Source organism: Amblyomma americanum, chromosome 8 (genome assembly GCF_052857255.1).
Source record: "Amblyomma americanum isolate KBUSLIRL-KWMA chromosome 8, ASM5285725v1, whole genome shotgun sequence".
NCBI lineage: Eukaryota > Metazoa > Arthropoda > Arachnida > Ixodida > Ixodidae > Amblyomma > Amblyomma americanum.
Window position 1 is genome coordinate 14,089,748 of NC_135504.1, and position 21,522 is coordinate 14,111,269.

Genomic DNA, 21,522 nt, shown 5'->3' on the forward strand with positions numbered 1-21,522 from the left:
ATGCAATGCTCTGCTACTCAAATCCAGGACAATCGACGCTACCGATGCGTGGAAAAATAAAAAAAAATTGTGGTACACCTGCTGCCATGGACCATGGCACATACACTACGGCGTAGACCGCCTTAGTAGCTCCACAGTACTATGCAGTTTGCGATCGAAATGGCGGCTCTGTTGATCGTTTATCATCGTTACATCCCCACTTCGCCCGAGTGTATGATCGCCGATTGGCCCAAATTTTTTTTTCTTTTATCGTATGCAACGCATTGGTAGCAGACGATGCGTTCCCTAATTTCGTGCGTGAGCCATCAGCAGACACACCCGCCAGGAGCGAGCTCGCACCGCTCTCGCAGGCAGGGGAACGAAGAGACTCGATCCGCTACCTTGTTTCCGTATCTTAACCCCATATCTCATTCCTGCCGGCTCCTCGCTTTAGTTACAGCACTCCGCGGCGGAGGGCACACGGCGGTGCAGCTTTTATTCGATGCGCCGCTCCCAGGGCCGTTAAATCCTCAGACCCAAACCCGAAGCAGACGATTCTTCAGGCGAGCAGCAGAAGACGCGAACGGGCTGGCTCCCTCCGTTCCGGTTTGGGTTTTCCCACTCTCACAACACCCTCACGAACCTCCACTGTTCTTCCTCTCCCTCGTTTCTTTCCACGCTCTCGACGACGGTGCTTCAAACTTTAGCGGTCTCTCATTGGGCGAGAGACGGTAACGTCACGCGCTACGTCAGAAAAGATCAAGGCAAAATAAAAACAAAACGCGCGCAGAGGAAGAAGAGGCGGGAGAGAGAGAGAGAGAGCAGCGAATCCTGCCACCCGCTTGCACAAACCTCCTTTCACATCTGACGCTCCTCTGCTGAGTGTGTGGGGCTGGCTCTGACAGCGTGGTCTCATCTGCTGCTCCTCGCCCTTGGGGCCAGTTCAGCCTGCCCGTCTAGACGACGTTCCAGTTTTTCGAAGAGTTTGCTCTCCGCCGGCGGTGGTGCCGGTGCTGCCTGTTGGTGGTGGTGACAACAACGGACCCGCATCGAACTTCGTTTCTCGGCGGCCATTTGGAATTCTGTGCTCTCTCTAGAGTGCGAGCGATGTTGAGTGTGTCGACGGTGGTGGACGTTGTTTGCACCTGAATAGCAACATCTCAACGCAACGTAAGTTTGTCGAAATTTTTTGGGGGGAGGGTGGCGCTTTTTTTTGGCACAAACAAAACCGCAGAGGCGCGGTTTCGGCGCGGTTGGTTTGCATCGTGTCTGGACGTGTTTTGACTGCGGATGATTCGCATATCCCACAGCTCCGAGTTGGGGAATGTGCGCGTGGTTGAAGAATAAGACGATCGTTTCGTCTCCACGTGGGGAAATGCTTTTTTTTTATTCTATTCTGGTGCTGGAATCTTTGCCTGTGTTAGGAAACTGAGTTTTATGTTTTTTTTTTATCCAGGCGAAAAAGATAGGCTGGAATTCCGATGTTCCACTGCTGTAGCGGAGCCTCTTGCGACTTTTGTGAAAGACAAATTTAATTTACACTGTTGAACGATTAGAAGAGATTAAGCACTAATTTGAGCTATCCCTTTTCTGATGCCATCGGCGAGCCTTTCAATCAGGTTCGACAGTTTTTGCAGTAGGCGGAACATGATGTCGTTCAGGTCAGAACCCTTCGCTATGCCTGGGGGTCTCCAGTACTACTTAAAAGCTTTATGACACTTTCGAAACGGGCCCATGAAATTTAGGTCACTCACTATTAATTGCTGCATTGTTCGCTCGGGCGTGTGAGTGTGTGCTATTGGCAGCTTCTCCGAGCGCTGAGCTTAACTGCTGATTTGATTGTTTTATTTGTTTTAGCAGTGATTTCACTTGTGTGCTACAACTCATTCTCGCTGGGATTCCTCTCAACAATCATCGACGTTCTCGAGTTGTTTTGAGCGATGTTTTTATGGTTGTATTCAGTAGCTATTCACCACGACTGCGCTTGGAAGCGAGCTGCTGACTCGTGTAATATTTTGCTCTTCAAGCCGGCATGTCAACTTTCTGTACACTGTACTCCCATTACGAAGAAAGCAGTCTTTGCCATCTGTTTTGATCACTTGCAGTTCTAAACTTCAAGCACAGAACCTACACTCATGGTTTACCGAGCAAAGAACGAGAAATCGCACCGTTGTGAAATGAGTCATGCAGCACCTTCTGAGGAAGTTTGATATCTATGGCCTCCGTTGAGGCTTCCGTTGGATGTCTACTGACTTGCAAATGCAGTCGCTGCTAGAGATTGGACGTGTGCCTGGGATGTCCGGCAGTTTCAAGTCCACGCGGGCAAATGGAGCGAAGTACACGGTGGTGGAGTGAGATTGCTGGAACTTGGGTACTTGTAACCCCAACCGGAAATTACGTGGAAGTTACTTTCAGCTGCAGTTGTGCGATTTCGTAACACTACTTGTGCGCTGGTATTAGCAGCTCTTTGTTTCTTAGTTCGCCTTTCGTATGGTTTGTACCGCACTGTCCCACCTCTGGGGTTTGTCCCGACTCGTCTGTCTTCAGGATACGGAACTGTCCGCTCGCTCCTATTTGACGTAGTTTGATAATTTATCCAAATTCTCAGTTTGTACCTTAGAGATATTAAAGGTGGGTGAGTAAACCACGGGTTTATTAAATAAAATTTACACTAAACGCGACTTCATCACGACGAACTGACACGCAGGAGAGATTTACGTCAAATTTATTTCACACTACCGAACGTCAGTTAGTGACTTACAACCCACGTTGAAAACATAACACACACATAGGCCGGATTGCGAAAATTACTGGCTAGGGTAGGCACGTCAAGAATTTCGAAATAACCAGAATTTAAGCGTGTCTGTGCATTTTTTTCCCTATCCATTGGGCTCCCTGGAAGCAGAGATTGAGGGGGGGGGGGGGGGACCACGCGTAAAATGCCTGGGGCCACACCGTCCTTTCCTGCGGTTGGTGGAAAGGGCGCGTACAGACAGGACTGAAGAATGAGGCGATCCGAGCGTACAGTACAAACGTTAAAAAAAATAACACGTACTGATAGAAGAAACCAAGAATTAGAACAAAAAAAAGGTTCGTTTAATCGCGGGCCACACTAGGTTAGTTCGAGAAAAGTTTGTCGAATAGTTCTGCTGGTTTATTATTCCAGGGGGCCCACGATTAGCATTGGTGCCAAGTCCCTCGTGTAGCACACAAGATGTAGTCCGGGTGCAAGTGCGTTACCACGGAGTTGATTATCCCCACGCGTCTTGTTGTTGACTCCATGCTCGCTGGCTGGGCAGCGACACGTGTCTAGGAAGGATTACGGCGAGACGCCGGCCAAGAAATAACAGAACCGAGAAGCGCGCGCGTTTCGCGTCTGTTTTTATTTTAAACTTTTGTTTCTTGCGACTAGCGCGTCCGCCACAATCGCGTGTGAGTCACTTTTGAAACCTTGAGCCAAGATGAAGGCTTCGTCGCGATTCGTGCTGGCTGGCATGCACGGTAACGGAAGCCGGGCACGCGATTGGTGACTGCTGTACAGGCGTGAACAGTATAAAAGGGAACGCTCAATTCGCACTCTAGGTCCAAATTGAAGTTTGTCTACGCTTCTAGATTTGAAAGGCGCTCGCAGATCGTGTGAGTCTGAAGGAAACGTGGTTACGAAGAAATGAAGTATTTGTCTCATCCAATATTTAGGAATAATCGCCGACTTCATGCTTATACTACTAATAATACGTTTTACGTCATTATGAAAAAAACAACAAATTGTCATTGAGCGTACCACAGCGATAAGTGCAGCAACTGAACAGAGTGTATCGACGAACTGACAAGCAAAAAGCACTCACAACTTCCTCACCATTTAAGAAAATCTCTCAGCTCAAAATAAAGTTGACAACGCTATTTACACCACGTTCCAAGAACGCGTTATTTAAAAAGGTTGAACACAACAAGCTCGAACATAAAAGATTGATTTCTTTGCGTAAAATTTGTAAAGGCAAGAGACATGAACCTCTGTAAAAGTGAAGTGTTCCCTTTGGTATCGCTCGCGACTGTAGGTCGCTTCGGGGACTTTGATTGGCAGTTTCGTGTCCTCGTGACGTCGACCCGCCATGACCTGCCCGCTTATCTACATGTTGCTTTTCTTGGGACGTAGTTAGGCTGCATTTAGGGTACAGCCGCAACGGACGCTGTCGCGCGGGGGCCTGCTGACGTCACTCCAAAACGAAGTTACCACTTGACTACTAGAGTTACAACCGAAGTTAGGGAGCAGCAGCAAGATGTCATTTTCTGGCTAAAAAATTACGGTGCGTGTGGGACAGCGCCCACTACCAGCTAACCCGCGCTGCCTTTAAAACGACAATTCCGCTTTTCTTTCCTTTGTATTTGTTCATTATCTCCAGCGCCAGAGGGCGTGAGTGACCATAAACGATTACCCTCTACCGAGGCAACGCAGACGGAACGGCAGAGTCAGACGTACCAGCCCGATGATGATGATGATGACGGAAACGTTTATTTAAAGCCACAATGACTTAGAACAAGGGAAGGCTGATCGGGTCCCTATAGTCCGGGACACCGTTGGTAAAAAAAGCTGCGGCCCGTGCTCTGGTGGCGACGAGGGCTCGTTGTTCCTCGAGGTCCGAGCTGGACAGGGCCGCCTCCCACGTTGGCTGGTTTATGATGTCAATACTGGTATTTTCCTGACAAGCCCTCCAAATATGGTATAAGTTCGCCTTCTGGCCACAAAATTTGCACTGTGCCGGAAAGGACTTGGGCTCAATGGCGTGAAGCGTAGCTGGATTATTAAACGACATATGGTTTGTAGCCGTCGAAGGTGACATTCTTCTGATTTACTAAGACCCTTGGCGGGCCTCGGGAGTGTCTGCCTTTCAAGGCGCGAACGCTGTAATATCTCTGAATATGTTGTTAAAGGAGAGGGGGAGCCTGAATCAGTAAGAGAGGGTGCAGAACCCGGTGGGAAAACTTTTTTTACCAGCGAAAGAGTGGCGGACTTTGTGGAACAAGTGGAGAAAGGAGTAGCACAATTCGCAACGGAAAACTGAGGATACACTCAAAAGAATAATACCCGCTATACGGGAGTTATATGAGAGGAAGCTGTCTTGGCACTCCCTTTTAGGGGCAGGGCATGATGCCCAAAGCTCCGGTGTAGACTTCCATGACTAAATATGCGAAAAATGCTTATTCTTGGCAACGGAGGCATATTCTCACTGCAAACCATAGTAACTTGATGCAGTTAGCAATGGGGGAAGGCTTTTAAACCCGGCACTGGAGGTCTTGAGGTTAGCAAATAGGGGAGGCTGAAACCTCGGTTGAAACCTTCGTAACTGCATGAACTTTGCATGTTCCCTTACAAAAACGGTCTATAGACAATTATATAGACTTCTTATAGACTCTTGCCTTCGTATAGGTATTTCTTTTTGTCTATTCGTTGTCCATAGACAAGAGTCTACTAGAAGTTTATGGCCATAAATTTACAGACTGTCGTAGTATTTGTATTGCCTATAGACTGTTCTCTAGAGTTTGTCTATAGACTATAGGCAGAAGTCTATGGACAGTCTATAGACTGTCTAAAGAAATTTTTGTCGGGGGTGTGAAGGGGAAATTTGTTTTCGTTTGAATCTTAAGTATTCAGTATTTTTAGTGACGAAAATCTACACCGGGGCTTGCACAGCATACTCCGCCTCATAAAAGGAGTGCTCTAGAGGACAGCTTACTCCCATTTTCGTGTTTAGAGTGTACGACGAAGTATAACTGGCTTAATCAGGAAAAAAAATGGGAAAGATGCGCAGAACAAAAGAACTACTGGAAAGGCAGAGGGAAGCCTCGAAGCTGGTGGAATGCGGAAATTAAAGAGGCAGTTGAACTCAGGGCAACAGGCATCGAGTGAGCACAGAACGAACAAAAGGGCTTGGCTGGCCCATGAAGGGGTTGGGTGAACAGAAAATGGGACGGGTATAGAGACGCAAGTTGCATGTCCAGGAGCCGATGATTGGAGGTTAGGACACAACATATAGCACTGCCCGAAGAAATTTTGGAATCGTGTATCGCTTAGGCAGGGGTACCGAAAGCATACAAGGCTTTATACAGAACGAGGAAAGGCAGCAATCTAGACGGGAACGCGGCTTTTGCACTACATCGTTACAGGAATTTAAAGTAAATAGCTGGGTGGCGTCTAAGCCGGCAGATGCTGAAGACGGCAGGCGAAAAGTTAATCTTGGGGACGTGGAGTGGAAAAAAAGCGCTGGAAAGGATTCCTAAGAATACAGCAACCGTACCGGTAAGTGCAGCGGTAGACGGAAAACTTCGGCTTGTTTGAGGTTTTAAGCTACGGTGGAGCGGTTATTTCCGCTCTGGTGGCTTCTCCTTTCTGTAAAGTGCTCCGGGCCGGTGTAGCAGTTCAGTGCTCCCGTTACGACTGGTCACACTCAAGCGTTTTTTCACATTGAAGGGCGAAAGGGTGTCAAGTGTTCTCGGTCTATTTCGTATTTTCCGGCAGAAAAGGGGGGGGGGGGGGGGGGGTTGGATGCGGGTACCTTTTTTCGCTCACAGGTTAGCCTACAGTGTATACTAACCTTGCATAATAAGTTATTCTGGCCGCAATATAGTTGATTAGATGTACCCCTTTCTTCTAGCTTATTAATCAAACTTTGCCGTAAAAAAAACAACAAAAAAACACGCTAACATTGAAGCAAATTGACGCTCACGACCAGCCCGTTAAAACTTAACCTCGGGGACCTCTTAGTCCGGTATGTTTTGTCAGCTGTAGAGCGAAATAACTCTTACAACGAAACGTCTATCTCTGCAATTATCCGTGACGACAACCATGCTCGACGGGTGACGAGGCCTACGTGACGTCACCAACGGAACGCAAGAGCATTGCCTGAGCGCGCGTCGTCAGCCGCTCGCTGCACAAATGCTACACCAAACAACCCGTTCGGGAGCGGCAATCCTCTGCGCGCAGACTACAATTTCGCCTTAAAGAATAGCCTTCGGGGGAATGATACGTTGTGTCGAGAGCGGCAGGGGGGTGATTTCGGCGCCATTCGAAATATACACCCACGTATGGACACGCGGATTGGCTTTCGAAGAAGGTAGGCTGCCCGTTCTTATGGCAAGCACGTCCCTATATGAGGGAGGCCTCTCCGGGGCCGCTTATAAGCGGGACACGGCACGGAGTGTGTACGTCACGCATAGATTAGAGAGTCGAAGGCATCCCGGGTGCAAACGGTTGTGAGTTGCTGCGTGATCAGTTTTCGGGACGACGCCGATGTGTTCCTGTTGCAGACGCCTGGAATGCGGCCGAGACTTGAGGCAATCATTAATGAGTTGGTGACAGCAGTACCTTTTTAGCGTGCATTTGATCGCTCGTTACCCGTACCTGCCGTGGGTCGAATTGTAAAGACTACCTGCGGGCGCTAAGAAAGGGAATCGCTTTGGAGTAGCGCTACGAAAAAAACCGTTGACAAAAATGCAAGACGCGCTATGGGCGACGAGAGATTTTTTCCGGTACTTATGCCGTTCTATGGTGGGATGCAACTCAAGAAAAAAGCGGCGGTTCTCCTCAAAGGACCACCCCTGCAGCCAATCGCGACGACCGATTTTGCAAGACACCGCGGCTAATTCGATTAAGCCTTTGTTAACCACTCCGAGAGTATCGGTCGACGCCATTGATTGGAGTGGAGTCCTCTGAGTGGAAGTGTCGATTTTCCATCCGACTTTAGAGCTGGAATACTGGCGCACAGCCGCTGCGGTGCGACGCCGCTGGCTGCCATGCTTGATGTGATTGTAGCAGACAAACCCCTGCTCCGCAAGCATGTTTTCTTAGCGTGTCGCATTCAGAAGCTGCTGGCTGCCATGATTGCTGTGCTCGTAGCAGACAAACCCCTGCTCCGCAAGCATGTTTTCTTAGCGTGTCGCATTCAGAAGCTGCTGGCTGTCATGCTTGCTGTGCTCGTAGCAGACAAACCCCTGCTCCGCAAGCATGTTTTCTTAGCGTGTCGCATTCAGACGCTGCTGGCTGTCATGCTTGGTGTGCTCGCAGCAAACTCCTGCTCCGCGAGCATGTTTTCTTAGCGTGTCGCATTCAGATGCTGCTGGCTACCATGCTTCGGGTGCTCGTAGCAGACAAACTCCTGCTCCGCAAGCATGTTTTCTTAGCGTGTCGCATTCAGATTGCCGCTTGAAGTTCGCGTGCATCGGAGATTCGGCCATTAGTCGCGATAGCCACCCGAAACTGCGTCGGTACACCCCGGATGGGCAGCTGCAGTGGTTAGCGCTGCTCAAGCCGGTTGGTCCACGAAGGTTGTTGGTCGCGGGTACGGTGCCTTCGATTCCGGAATCAAATGAATCAAAGTGGTCAGTGACAGCAGCGCTTCCGTGAAACCGGACAGCCACATACGGTTCAATGGCTCTTTATAGCGACGGTTACATAAATGCGACAGGAGTCGACTTCAGTTCACTTTTTGAATGAAAGTGCAAAAACGTCGAGGAAGAGAGCAGAAGACGAGTCGCGCGTTTCCTTCTCAAAACCTGCTCTTCCTTCGAAAAGGGGACTGGAGTCGACTTCTGTCGCATTCATGTAAACGCGACTTATAACAGGCTAATAGCTGCAGTTTGCCCTTGGTGTCGCTTGAAGGAAAATAATTTGAACTGCGACAGGTGCGACGCTGTCCGGACCCGGCCGTATGAGAGGTTGAGTTGAGCACCGTGTGAAACGCATGCTCACAGGACGTATACGTAGGGCAGGTGCTCGCTGCAACCTGCTACAACTCTGGGGGAAATGGAAAATTGGTTTTTGGGGAAAGGAAATGGCGCAGTATCTGTCTCCCAACTCGGCTGACACCTGAACAGCCTTTCTCTCGTGACCCTGCTAGTGTGACAGAGCAGAGAGTGGTAGATGAAAAGGGATAGTGCTCTTCCTCCATGGTCGGGGATAGACCCTTCTTTCCACTGTGATGCCGCTCCCTGCATTGTCTCGCAAGCAGGGTCATACGAATCGGCCGACGCCATTGGCTGGAAGCGGTTCCTTTGACGAGGAAAAACCGCTGCGTTCTTGAGTTGTATGCGACTATAGTGGAACAGAGCACAGGACAAGGTTAATTGGATGGATATGGGAGGGGGCCTCTGCTCTGCAGTAGGAGTAACTAATTAGGCTGATGATGGTGATGATGACCTACAGGGACTCAACAGCCACCACAGCCTTTCACAGAAGCAAAAGAATACCAATCAAGAGCTTTGTCGGGCAAGACGACGCAGCCTGTTCGCTGTTACTCGCGGCGTGCTTACGAGACGAATTTAAGTGGTTTGACTGTGAAGAGCTGGGTGTCAGGGTTAATGAAGAACATCTAGTGACCTCCTGTTCTCCGATCACATTGTCCTGCCCATGGTCGGACACAACTCAAGAACGCAGCGGCAAGTACCCCCACAAAGGAGGCCTTCCAGCCAATGGCGTCTACCGATTGTAAAGACACCTGCCATCAACTTGCGATGTCACACTAGGGGGTCAACCGCAACGTCATGAGAACTGGTGGACGCAACTGGATGGAGGGCGTCTGTTGAGGGGCATTCGCCGCTGCATTCTTCAGTTGTATCCGACTATAGTAACTCAAGGGAGGGATTGTAATTCACCAGTGAGCCCGCAAAGTACGTCTGTAGGCATTAAAATGTAGACAGCCAACGTTCACTAGTCAGGCAAGGGTGCAACAGCAGCCTACTCGAAGTAATGAAGTGTTGGAAGTAGCAGGAGCCAAGTAGTAACTGCAGATCCCGACTGAGCGGAAGAACTTGCCAAGAGGAAGCGAATGGCGTGGAGTGCATTTGGTAGGCACCCTTCAAGTTGCGGACAGCAGGTTACCGTTATGTTTCCGAACGGAGGCCCGTGGCCACGGTATATCCACTACATGGGTCGCGTATCTGAAACCGTTTGGCGTTTTATGTTCGTGCAAATGCTTTCCTACATGCACAGTTTCATAGCTAGAAAACATAGAGTTCATATTAGTCGGAAGGCTTGTAATTATAAGCCCCTACAGACGTCGCGAGAGAAGACTCCTCGGTGGATAACAACGCTGACCTCTGCTCCTTCGAAACTCTTCTCGCCTCTGCACCCGCAAACACACATCTTTGGCAGGCGCAACAGTCACCGGGTCACTCACCCCACCCACAAAGAAACGGGGTGAAAATAAAGGAACAGAGAGAAGCGGACGCCGCCGAGGAATGAAAGGCCCGTTGTACAGCCATGCCGCGATCATCGTCGACGCTACGGCGGCGGCAACAAAAAGGAGTGGGCCGAAAGATGAGGAAACCGCTTCGAGGCGAAGACGATCGCCTTCTTTCGTTCCTTCCACGGTGTAAGAGTGGTTCCTTCCGCAACCGAACGGACCCCGTAACCGACTGAGCGGCGCAACTCGGCAAAGCCGTCGTTGTTATAACGACCCCGCGGAACACAGACACAGCAGCCTCGCGACCTCCTCCTCGCCAAAGGCCGACCCGCCGGCAAGGTGTCGGCTCTTTCCGGACCGAACCGGCGTTGGGGAGAGACGGGGGCAGACGACTTCCCCGTTGCCTCATTACCGCACCACCGGCACGAAGCGGTCGCTCGTGCAGCTATGCGTGTGTGTGCATACCTCAACCCTTCCCTCCCGGGTCTGTTCGTCGCCACCAACAAAAGAATGGCGAGGCGAGCCTCGGCGACCCCATGCTAGCCGATAATCCCAGTGGCATTCATTTTCCTCGACTTCTTACCCCTCTGTCATCACTTGTTTACTTTTTTTTTATTCTCCTTACGCCTAACGCAGCGTGAGGAGTAAAGGTGAGGAGCTGGTTTTCTGACTAACGGGGAATGGACGTTTTGTACGCGGTGGCTCAGGGTCGACTCTTATCCCTGGACGCCTGCGCTCAGCCGACTGAAAGTCTCGGGAAAAAAATGTACGCAGAGTTTTGGCTAGCTGCAGTCCTGGCCTAGGCTGTACTCTGAACAAGGATTATAGCTTTCAAAAACGTAACAGCAGTCGGGGCTCTGTTCGTTTTCTTATGTGACGAGGGGGTGATGATGGGTCTGTTGACAGAATGTCCACGTTGAAGAGGACATGGACGATAAAGAGTCGCCCAGTGCCACTAAGCCTAGCTGTCTATCACGTTCTGTTCTGCACCCACTCGGCCTTTCTTATGTCACGGATGATGTCAATAATAATAATAATAATAATTGGTTTTTGGTGGAAAGGAAATGGCGCAGTATCTGTCTCATATATCTTTGGACACCTGAACCGCGCCGTAAGGGAAGGGATAAAGGAGGGAGTGAAAGAAGAGAGGAACAAATAGGTCCGTAGTGGAGGGCTCCGGAATAATTTCGACCACCTGGGGATCTTTAACGTGCACTGACATCGCACAGCACACGGGCGCCTCAGCGTTTTTCCTCCATAAAAACGCAGCCGCCGCGGTCGGGTTCGAACCCGGGAACTCCGGATCAGTAGTCGAGCGCCCTAACCACTGAGCCACCGCGGCGGGGATGATGTCAATGCACCATTTCTGGTTTCTCAAAGCCATGCACCACGTGCTGACAGCTAAGGGAACTAGAAGCGCTTGTCCCGAATTCCTGGCAATATGAGTGCAAAGCCTTGTGGCACAACCAGCGCACCCCAGAATGTGCCTGGCAGCTCCTTCTGTCGTGCACAGTACTGTACGGGCGGGACACAGCGCATACCGGTTTTGGCTTGACGGACGGCCGGTTTTGGCTGGCACGCGTCCCTTATCTGGCTGGCCTAATCTGGCTTCAGACGGCGGTGCCTCGGACGCGATAAGCATATGTCCAGCCGCGGGTATGCGCCGACTCTACGTACTTTGCATTCGAGCTTCGAGTGGCTTTTCGTGACCCCACTATGTATCACTCGGACAGCGCTTGTGGCTGTTATTGCCTTGTACGGGAACGAATGCTTTTTCCTGGGAACTGCTGTACGGGACTGACCAGTTATTCGATGACCATATCGGCTGTCTTAGAGGTGCAACAACCACTGCACTTTGTAGCGCTTTAGCTGCAAAGTGAACAATCCGGTTTATTCTTGAATTAAATGGCATCGGCGCCGAGACCCTTGGCGCACGCGCAGTCTGTGCAGAGGAATTATATTACAGTCGCCTACAAGCCTGTCTAGAGCGCTCTAACTGCGCGCTCTGTTGTACATTTATGATGGTGATGGTGGTTATATATTGTTATAGCGCAAGGTCATCTATGACCAAAGAGCGCCATGACACAAAGTGGTGTCAAAGACCCATTTCCCAAGCATTTCACCCTAAATAAGCCGAGCACCAGACCAGGGGAAAGCTTGTACCCATTGTATCACTGGTGGGTACGCGGCGGCACTGGTGATCGAGCCCCGCACCTCCCGCATGCGAGGCGGATGCTCAACCACTTGGCCACCGCTGCGGTGTTGTACATTTATGACTGTCGCTGCTGCTTGGGGGACCCGATACCGATCTTATGATATTAGGTGTTGAACACGGTCCATGGGAATATGCATGCATAATAAGGTCTTGTTTCGAGCCCTAAGCCATTCGTAAATGACGCAAGAGTACTCCTCTGTGTGCCGTTTGAAATCTCTATAGTCGGATACAACTCAAGATCGAAGCGGCTTTTCCAGGACCCCCTTCCAGCCAGTGGCGTCGGGCGATTCTCATGGCTCCGCTAGCGTGACAATGCAGGGAGTTGCAGATGAAAGGGGATAGTCCCCTCCCTCTGTGGTCGGGGGGATAGTTTCTTCTCTGAATTGTCACTCCGCTCCCTGCAGTGTGACGCGAGCAGGTTCATGAGAACCGGCCGACGCCATTGGCTGGAAAGGGGTCCTTTGACGGGAAAAAGTCGCTTCGTTCTCGATTTGCACCCGACTATAGACATGTGTGGGCGAGTGTATGAACCGGAAGTCAATTTCCACCCCAGGGTGGCCCATCAGTCAGTTGGAACTGGCTTCTGGTACACTGGGGTTCGGTGTGAACCCTCCCCATCGAATTATCGAAAGCGGACTGTGAATACAACGCAATGCACTTCGTACAGGATGACACAAGTCGGGATCATGAGAACTGTGAATGCAGGAGACACTCGTCCTGTGTAGACCTTTGTGCCGGAATCCTCTCGCCAAGAGTGTGTAGCATTCGAGCGACCCTGCATCTGACCCCTTGAAACCCATTTGCTGCGCCTTGACGGGGACATCCGCCTCCACGCACTCAGCACGTGCAGCGCCTCTTCAGTGGCCATCGCCTCTAAATATAGACTCGGGCGAGAGAGAGTGTTTAACACTGTTTCCCTCAAGTACTCGCGGAGGAGGCCGGTGAGCCATGCGGTCCAGAAACCGCCGGCTGTAGGGGACGCGGAAGAGAGAGTCGGTTTTTCCAAACTCCTCTGCAAAGTGACGGACGCGAAATACTTCGCCGGGCTGGCGAAGTGAGGATGAGCGAAGAAGACGTCGGGCAGAGAGCAACCTGCAAACTTTTTTTTATTTTTGTCTTCGCGAATACACTTTCCTCTAACGCTTTCCCGCTCCAGGATGGTTGGACGTCGTCGAGGTGATTTTCGCAAGGAAAACGTTTCTTAACATAGTGCGGCCCCAAGCGAGTTGGCACGGCAGATCCGGGAGTGTGGGTCCCTTTAGTTGAAGCTTCTTCAAGGTTTGAGGCAGACGCTTTTGTGAGCGCCTGTCAGCCGGGCTTTCATGATGTCTGGTGAAGAAATGTTCTTCTCCAAAGGGGACGTTCAAATCGCGGCACATTTCTGGAAGTGTGCGTCTGCAGAGACGTCCGGGTTTCAGGTGGGGAGGGGGGGGGGGCAGCACGACCGCAGCTGCCTGGTGTCGCTTATAGCGGTGTCCTCTATGCTGCCAACTCCGCACAGTACGGTTACTACTGTGTAACACGAGATTCATTCACAGCTAGTTGCGCTGTGTGGCAGCTTATTTATATCTTGGGCCACGCAATACTCCGCGTTGCAGTGACGTGATGCATGTCGTCGCGGCGTTGCCCCGCCATGACATCACGCATCATGTCACCGCTCCAGTCTGTTTCGGGCGGAGCTCCGCCCCTGCGACCCAATGTACCTTTTCTATTGGAGAATTTTGGCGGGATTTCGGGAATGACTCCGACGGCCGCGCGACTGCCCCTGCGGGACCCAGACTCCTCCGTCGAAGGTGCGTACGCTTACTTTGCTTGCCCGACGGCCCTACCGCGGCCAGGTCAGCGCGTGGCAGGTTATACTGACCGCGTCTGTACCTCATGAGCACAGTGACCCCGTTTCATTTCCGGCAAAACAGATCACTTCAGTTTTGATCGATCACTGCGGCTCAGCTTTGAGTATTCCTGCAAACTCCGCACCTTAAGACCCCCCACGCACCCAGCGACTGATTAGAATGCGCACACTTGAGAAGAAAACGCGGTCTCTCCTTTGAGTCCACGATAAAAGGACGTGGGTTGCTTCGGTTGTAACCCACAGTTAGCGTGGCTCTTTGTGATGACGTCACGAGGACCTGAAACGCTATATTTCGTTCGGCCTCTGCAATACTGCTATGAATAGAAAACCCTCGTAGCCCGTAACCGCTGAAAGGAGAGAGAGCGCGGTAGCAAGTTGTGCGTGTCGTACGACGTAGTACACGACGCAACTTATGAGATAGCGCTGCCCGAAACTGACACATTGATAGCGCACCCCCCTGGCGATAACAGGAGGAGGACTGTTAGAACGTGTCCAGATTGCGACGGCTGTTCCCAACTCTTGCCTCCCGGTCTCAACTTTTTCATCAAGGGATGAAATAGAAAGTAGACCGAAGGAAAGTCTGGAGATAAGCCAAGGAAAGTGAAGCGACATATGGAAAGAAAAATGATAGGTGTAACGTTAAGATACAGGAAGAGTGGGTGTGGGAACAAACGCGAGTTAATGACATCCTTGTCGAAATCAAGAAGACATGAACATGAGCAGAACATGTACGCCTAATGCGAAGGCAGGGAAACCGATGGTCCTTAAGGGTAACGGACTGGATACCACGGGAAGGGAAGCGTAGCAGGGATCGGCAGAAGGTTAGGCGGGCGGATGATATTAGGAAGTTTGCAGCCATAGGGTGGGTGCTGCTGGCAACGGACAGGGTTAATTGGAAGGATATGGGACAGAGGTCTCTGTAAGCATATAAAGCTGAAATGATGAAAGTGAAAGGTGTGAAAGGAAAGGAAAGTGAAAGCTTGCAATAATATATGAGGAGCTGGTCAGCAGTTTTTCACATAGCCTCCAAACACTACCTTACTTCCTCCAGCAGTGAACTAACTATATACAGTTGGGTACAAGGCAAGAAAAAAAGCGACTTTTCCCAATAATAATAATAATAATAATAATAATTGGTTTGGGGGAAAGGAAATGGCGCAGTATCTGTCTCATATATCGTTGGACACCTGAACCGCGCCGTAAGGGAAGGGTAAAGGAGGGAGTCAAAGGACCTTCTTTGCCGATTGTCACCTTCCTCAGCTGATTGTCATGACCCTGATAGCGTGACAATGCAAGGAGTGGCACATAAAAGTGGATCGTATCCTCCCTGCATTTTCTCGCCACTCCTTGCATTGTCACTCTGTTCAAGCTAGCAGGTTCATGAGAATCGGGCGACGCCATTGGCTGGGGAGGAGGTCCTCTGACGGGGAAAAGCCGGTTTTTTCGTGACTTGTACCCAACTATAGTCAATTCGTGCCGTCCTAGAAGAAATGGAGCAGGTAAACGTTTACGACACTAACGGTGCAATATAACAACGTGCGACACCTTCGGCTCGTATTACTAGGGATACAAAGAGAACTGTGATGACGTGTCAGGTCCCGGATGTATTTTCTTTGTTTAAAACTGCCTTTCTTCTTTCGTTAGAAAGTGAGTTGTTCAGTTTTAACATCAGGATATGTTCCCTGCTGGAAGCAACTGAGTATACAGTTGAATGTGACGCAAACGGTGCTTGTACAGTATCGGAGATATCACATCGTTGCTTTTACTCAATCACCGTCGGACGCATAGGTTGGTTGTAAACCTTGGGCGGCGCCTGAGTGCGGGCCAAACACGATAAATTGGTCGTCCCTGGCGTCCACCAGCGTGTATGCTCAAAGGAACGAAGGAAAGGAAGGCGGGAGAGAAACGCCTGTTCTCTCTACCATGGCGCCGAGGATGACAGCTTTGTCGCGCGGCCAGCCTGGGTCGTCCGCGGCCTAATCTGTAATCCGTCGCGACCGGGGCGATATGCATGCGCTGACACAGCGTGCGATGGGAGATTGGCTCCGGGTTTGCTCGCCTCCTTTGCAAGCTAGCGGGCGTACCCTTCTTCTCGAAGACTTCGGCGCGCCGTCTTCTTGACGGAAGGAAATCAGTAATCAGTCCCTGTGCAAACACGCGTCGACTGACCCCTCCCTGCTTTGGGGTCGTGGGCGACCGGTGATTAGTGTGTCTGTGGCGTGCTCGTTTCATTTCCGGTCCGCAAGAGTCAAGATAGGGGTGCAACGCTGTTGTTCGGGCCCCTTCCTGGTTAACGGACCGCGCTCAGGGCAAAGCAACTTTCACCCAGACTGAAATGGTGTGGCCACGTGGAAAATATGCGTCGCCTTGGCGATGCACAAGGAAGGAATGAACTTAACCCATATACGTCTAGCGTACTACATGTAAGACACCTTTTTTTTTTTGCGCAGTAACTCTAAAAGTTTATCGTCTAATATCTTGCGCCCGCTAGCGTAAGTTCAAGACGATCTAAACTTTTCCTGTACAAGGGTAGTGGTGTGTAGCACCCACCACATTGCGATTCTGCAAGAAAAACAAATAACTTTTGCGCACTGTCGCAGGAAAACCACCGTGGTTGATGGGAAATGTGATTTCAAAGTCGATGTGAAATGTTTGAAGCTTGACCACACGTAACAGGTAGCGAATTTGTCTAGAATCCAACATTGTAACACGGCTTAAAAGTTGGTGTTGAGAAAACTATTTTCAACAATACCATGATTATTCTGAATTCCGAAGTCAAGTAAACGTATATAAAAATATTTAAATCTTTTCAAATTTTTGAAGTTTCGGCATATATAGGTTAACTAACGCGTTGAACTTCACGTTGAGAGGTAGTGTTTTAAACCGGCCAGGGACGCATTCGCGGAAGATGGTCCAATCCACAAGCCAGAAATTTGTCACGGAAAAAGACAAAGAAAGAAAAAAAAGTGGACTCCAGTTTTTGTTTCGACAACGACGTTCGCGAAATGCTGATGATTATGATGATTATGTATTTTTATGGCGCAAGGGCAGCTATGGCCAAAGAGCGCCATGTCACAAGGTATTTTTTCTTTTTCTCAAGGTGGGGTCAGAGACCCATTTCCCAAGCATTTCACCCTAAATAAGCCGAGCACCAGACCAGGGGAAAGCTTGTACCCATTGTATCACCGGTGGGTACCCGGCGGCACTGGGGATCGAACCCCGCACCTCCCGCATACGAGGCGGATGCTCAACCACTTGGCCACCGCTGCGGTGACGTTCGCGAAATGCGTCGCCCACATAAGGCCCCATCTTCTAATAGCTGCTCATATATCCGTATCTAAAAGCTGCGCGACATGCCAGACGTCATCGCTGTCGACGTTTCCAACAACCGAAAAAAAAAAATCTCAACTGGCAAGTTTGGTCAAGTGCGAGCGAGCTTCGCAGAGCGGCGTTCTCGAAATAACATTCGATCTAGGCGTTGTCTACAACGACGTTATCGTTACTACGAATCATGCCCATCCCCTGATCCCTCATCCTGTGAAAACCGGTGCCTGATTCGACTCGGGCCGTCGATTTGCACTTTGCCTCTCTACTGTCCCGTGCGGCCAGCCTCGAAATCCGTTCACGTCCCTCGTCGAGTGCTAAAGGTTTTTTCCTACCTTTTCCTATTCTCGTAATAATAAACCACGACCACAGAGCACAGTCATGTCCCGTCAATTTCGCTCCGTCACTTCCCGGAACTTCGGCCACCTGTGTACCTCCTCGTTGCTGGGGCCAGGACGGAAGCTCAAGGCCAGTTGGAGGATGGACAACTCTTCTTGCTGGAAGCCCGAAAGACGAACTCGAGGGAAAGCACACGGCGCTCCCAGGCTGTCGTCGTGCTGTGTTTCCATTTTTTTTTTCTACCCTAGGGGCACGCAAGCTGTTTGAGTCACCGACTCTAGATTTTGGTCCTTGATACCTCGGAGACCCTTATCTTTGTCAACAACCCTCCCTTCCTGTTCTGGCCAGCTCACTTTCAAGGCTACCCCTGACGGGACGACGGCACCATAGAAAGCAGTCAAAGCAGCCACGATTTCCATCCCTCTTTAGAAAAAGAATAAAAGGAGAGGGAACAATGGTGTTGGGGAGAGGGGGACAAGAGGCACAGCGAGGCGTTTGCTTATTACTTTCCCTCTCTCTTTCTGCTTCTGAGCCGCCTTGTATCAGGGGTCGTGACCCTTGTCCGGGCACCGGCTTGAGAGAAGACGATGACCTCACCGCCTGACTCATCGGTGCTCTTTCCTGCAAAAAGCTAGGAACGGGTGGGTATCGGTAGCACGTGTTGAGACTTTTCCCGCAGACCTCAGCTACAATGGAGCGAAGGAATTGGACGCAGCTGGGGACAAAAAAAAAGAAAAAAAGACGGGAAGGGAAAGACGAGTTGGGGGGAAAAACCAGTTACCGAAAGCTTGGAAAACACGTGCTAGCTTGTGGCATTTGAAACGGCGGCTAGAACGAACGGAAACGAGTATTTGTTGTTGTTTTTTTTTTTTGTCGGAAGAAGTCAAAACCAGATGTCAGTTTCCGGGTGTGCTGCGTGATAGAAGCAGTGGTTTGGACGGCGAACAGCTCCCCAAATATTCTTCGCCCTATTATGAATTTTGTGACATAAAAAAAAAAACAAGGCTCGGAAGTCGCTAGTTAGGCCACGTCGGATGACATAAAAAAAATACGACTGTGAAGATACTGGTGAACATTAACAACTCAGCGAAAAGCTGTCCACGTGATGACGTTTGTGCAGCTGTTCGACTTCGCGAACACGCTGTTCATCCGTTAGCACGCGTATAGCATACGGCGACTCCGTCAATATTCGGGCAATGCTCACCGAAACGCAGCCGCAGTGGTCGGGTTCGAACCCGGGTATTGTAGCTCAGCTAATAGCCCAGCGCTATAACCACTGAGTTGAGTTGTATGCTACAGGTGGGATTAGCCTTGCTTGTTCTGCCGGCAATTGCTACACAGTAGCGTCACTTATATGTTAATAATGATCTAAAACTTGACGGATCTGCCACGCTATGCGCACAGTCACTTATAAGAGTGCATATTCCCCTCCCACAGTCACCATATATGCACACATTCACTCACACTAGGACATAGTCCACTCCAGAAGTCACCACCTATGCACATATTCAGTCACAGTTGAACATAGTCCATTGCAGTGCTATACAATCCATGCCCACTGAGCAATCGCGGCGGATCTTTCCCACGGCCTATGCTGAAAAACCCAAACTTTATTTGAGGCGAGGGCCCCGTGAAAAAAGGCGCTTGCCCCCTGGTAGGGGCCGCTCACCAAACGGCCCAGCAGGAGGGAGACCAAACACTCCATGATGAAGGTACATCTGGCCTGGCTACCCCTGACTGCTGAACAGTCGCTACAGCGGGCCGTGCGAAGGTGCGGATGATTACTGGAGTTAAGGAGTGTGTTCAGCTGAATTTTACGAAGGGTACATATGTTTCGCTCAGTCCCCTCCAAAGAGAGAGATAAAACGTATTTAAACGACCCACGTACGGGTTCGCGTTCTTGTGGGGAGTTCAGGTTCCTCTCCCAAGATGGCGAGCAAATGCTCCAGGAGATTGCTTCATGAAGGGACCGTTTTGCCGAGGTGGGCAACGCAGGCCTTCCACGTGGGTATTTGCCAGTGGCCGGTGTTAGCTCTTCGGCAGTTCCGGTACATGTGGACGAGCATGGGTATGGAGCCATACACGCGGGAGTGGGGTGCATTGGGTTGGGGGTCCTGTTGTATTTTGTGCAAGGTGAAGTCGCTGGGCGGTGAGCACAAAGAGATGCTTCGGACTTTGCAAGCTTGGCAATTTTCTTTATGCACGGTCCTCGTCAGCCGACGTTGCGTGCGCCCCGCACTTGCACAGTGTCGTTCCGGGAAAAGAACGCACACGGGCAGAATACGTCGGCAGCGACATGGTTGTCAGGTATCGCACATTCCGCGTAACAAGCGTCGAAAGAGAAAGCAGGGAAAGAGAAGAGGGGGGGGGGGGGCGGTTGCACAGCTTCCGGAGGCTGCCGTCAGTGGCGCCATCATCTTCGGCGCGTACCTGACAGGGGGAGGAGGACGTGCTCGCGTCTTCCTTCCGACAGGTGTGAGCGTGCGCGCGAAAAGTGTAGTTCAACAGCGCCGGTCGGTACGTGCTGGCGACGGCTCGTTGAAAGAAAAAGTTCAAAGGCAAAAAGATTACCAGGAAGAGTTGGTGGGGAAAAAAGAAAAGTGACGGGCAGTTGTGACGTCAGAGAGGAAAGGCGACGTCAAGCCAATGTCAAGGGCTCCCTTTCACTCTCTTTCCCTCTACACCAGAGAAAGGTTGTAAACTTCCACCACAGGAGGCGTTTTCTTTCTTTTTTTTTTGTTTTGGTTTCGTTGTTCTAGCTTTGCCGTGTCCGTGTAATGTTTTCTTGCTGTGCGATGTCTTCCGATACTTGCTGTGTTTTCCTGTTTTCTGTACGTGTGTATATATATAGACATACCCGCACGTGTTCTTCCTTTGCCTTTTGATTTTTCTTTCTTTTTCGTTTACTATGACAGCAGGTTACCCATATTGCAGTAAGCACCACCACGCCTTTTTTTTTTTAGGCGTTACTGTGTGGTTCTTGTTTTTGTTTTGCGTTTTCAGTTAGTCGAAGTGAGGGGAAAAAGCCCCGAAGAAATCGCACGCTCCCTCTCCGAACTGACATGCCGGTGAGCGACAGTGCGTGCTGTTGACGTTCGCGGAATGTCGAGAACCGCGCCTCCTCACACCGTGTGGTACGGCGCGGTCGGCTGCCCGAGAAAGGTTGTTGCGCCAAACTCGAGCCACGTGCCTTCGCTATGACGTCACGGATCAAGTTTTCGGCTGAAAGCCAATAAATGAGAAAAACAAAACGCTAGAGTTTCAAAGTTGTGTATTTCCACCATTGTGTTGTGTTTTTGTAAATTTCGCACTGAGCTAGCTTTGCAACGGGCATATCTTGTGCAGTTGCGTCAAATAATAAACAAGTGAGTTACCGAAGTTAGGAAAACAACACCTCTCCCTTGGGACCTGCATAGGGCTGACTGAGGCGATAACCTTAGCAAGTTAGCTAATTTAAATTAACCATACAAATAAAAAACTAAATCGGGACTGAGAACTGCGTTAAGTAATGATTATTTCTTCTGGTTCGACCACCACGGAAGGTGCCTAATGTGGTCGGTGTACGTAAACGAACAGGCTGTATAAGGTACTACTAGGATAGTCTGCTACACGGGCAACCTGTGCTGTATGGAACGGGG

At 50.4% G+C, this 21,522-nt stretch overlaps 1 protein-coding gene across 1 annotated transcript in view; it reads left to right on the forward strand.

Annotated features, from left to right (window-relative positions):
- The first annotated feature begins 861 nt into the window (after positions 1-861).
- Positions 862-21,522, forward strand: part of LOC144100948 (uncharacterized) — a 69,503-nt gene continuing 48,842 nt past the window's right edge. The window contains exon 1 of the mRNA XM_077633875.1: positions 862-1,149. The gene's annotated coding sequence lies outside the window, so the exon portion shown is untranslated. The remainder of the gene's footprint in view (positions 1,150-21,522) is intronic.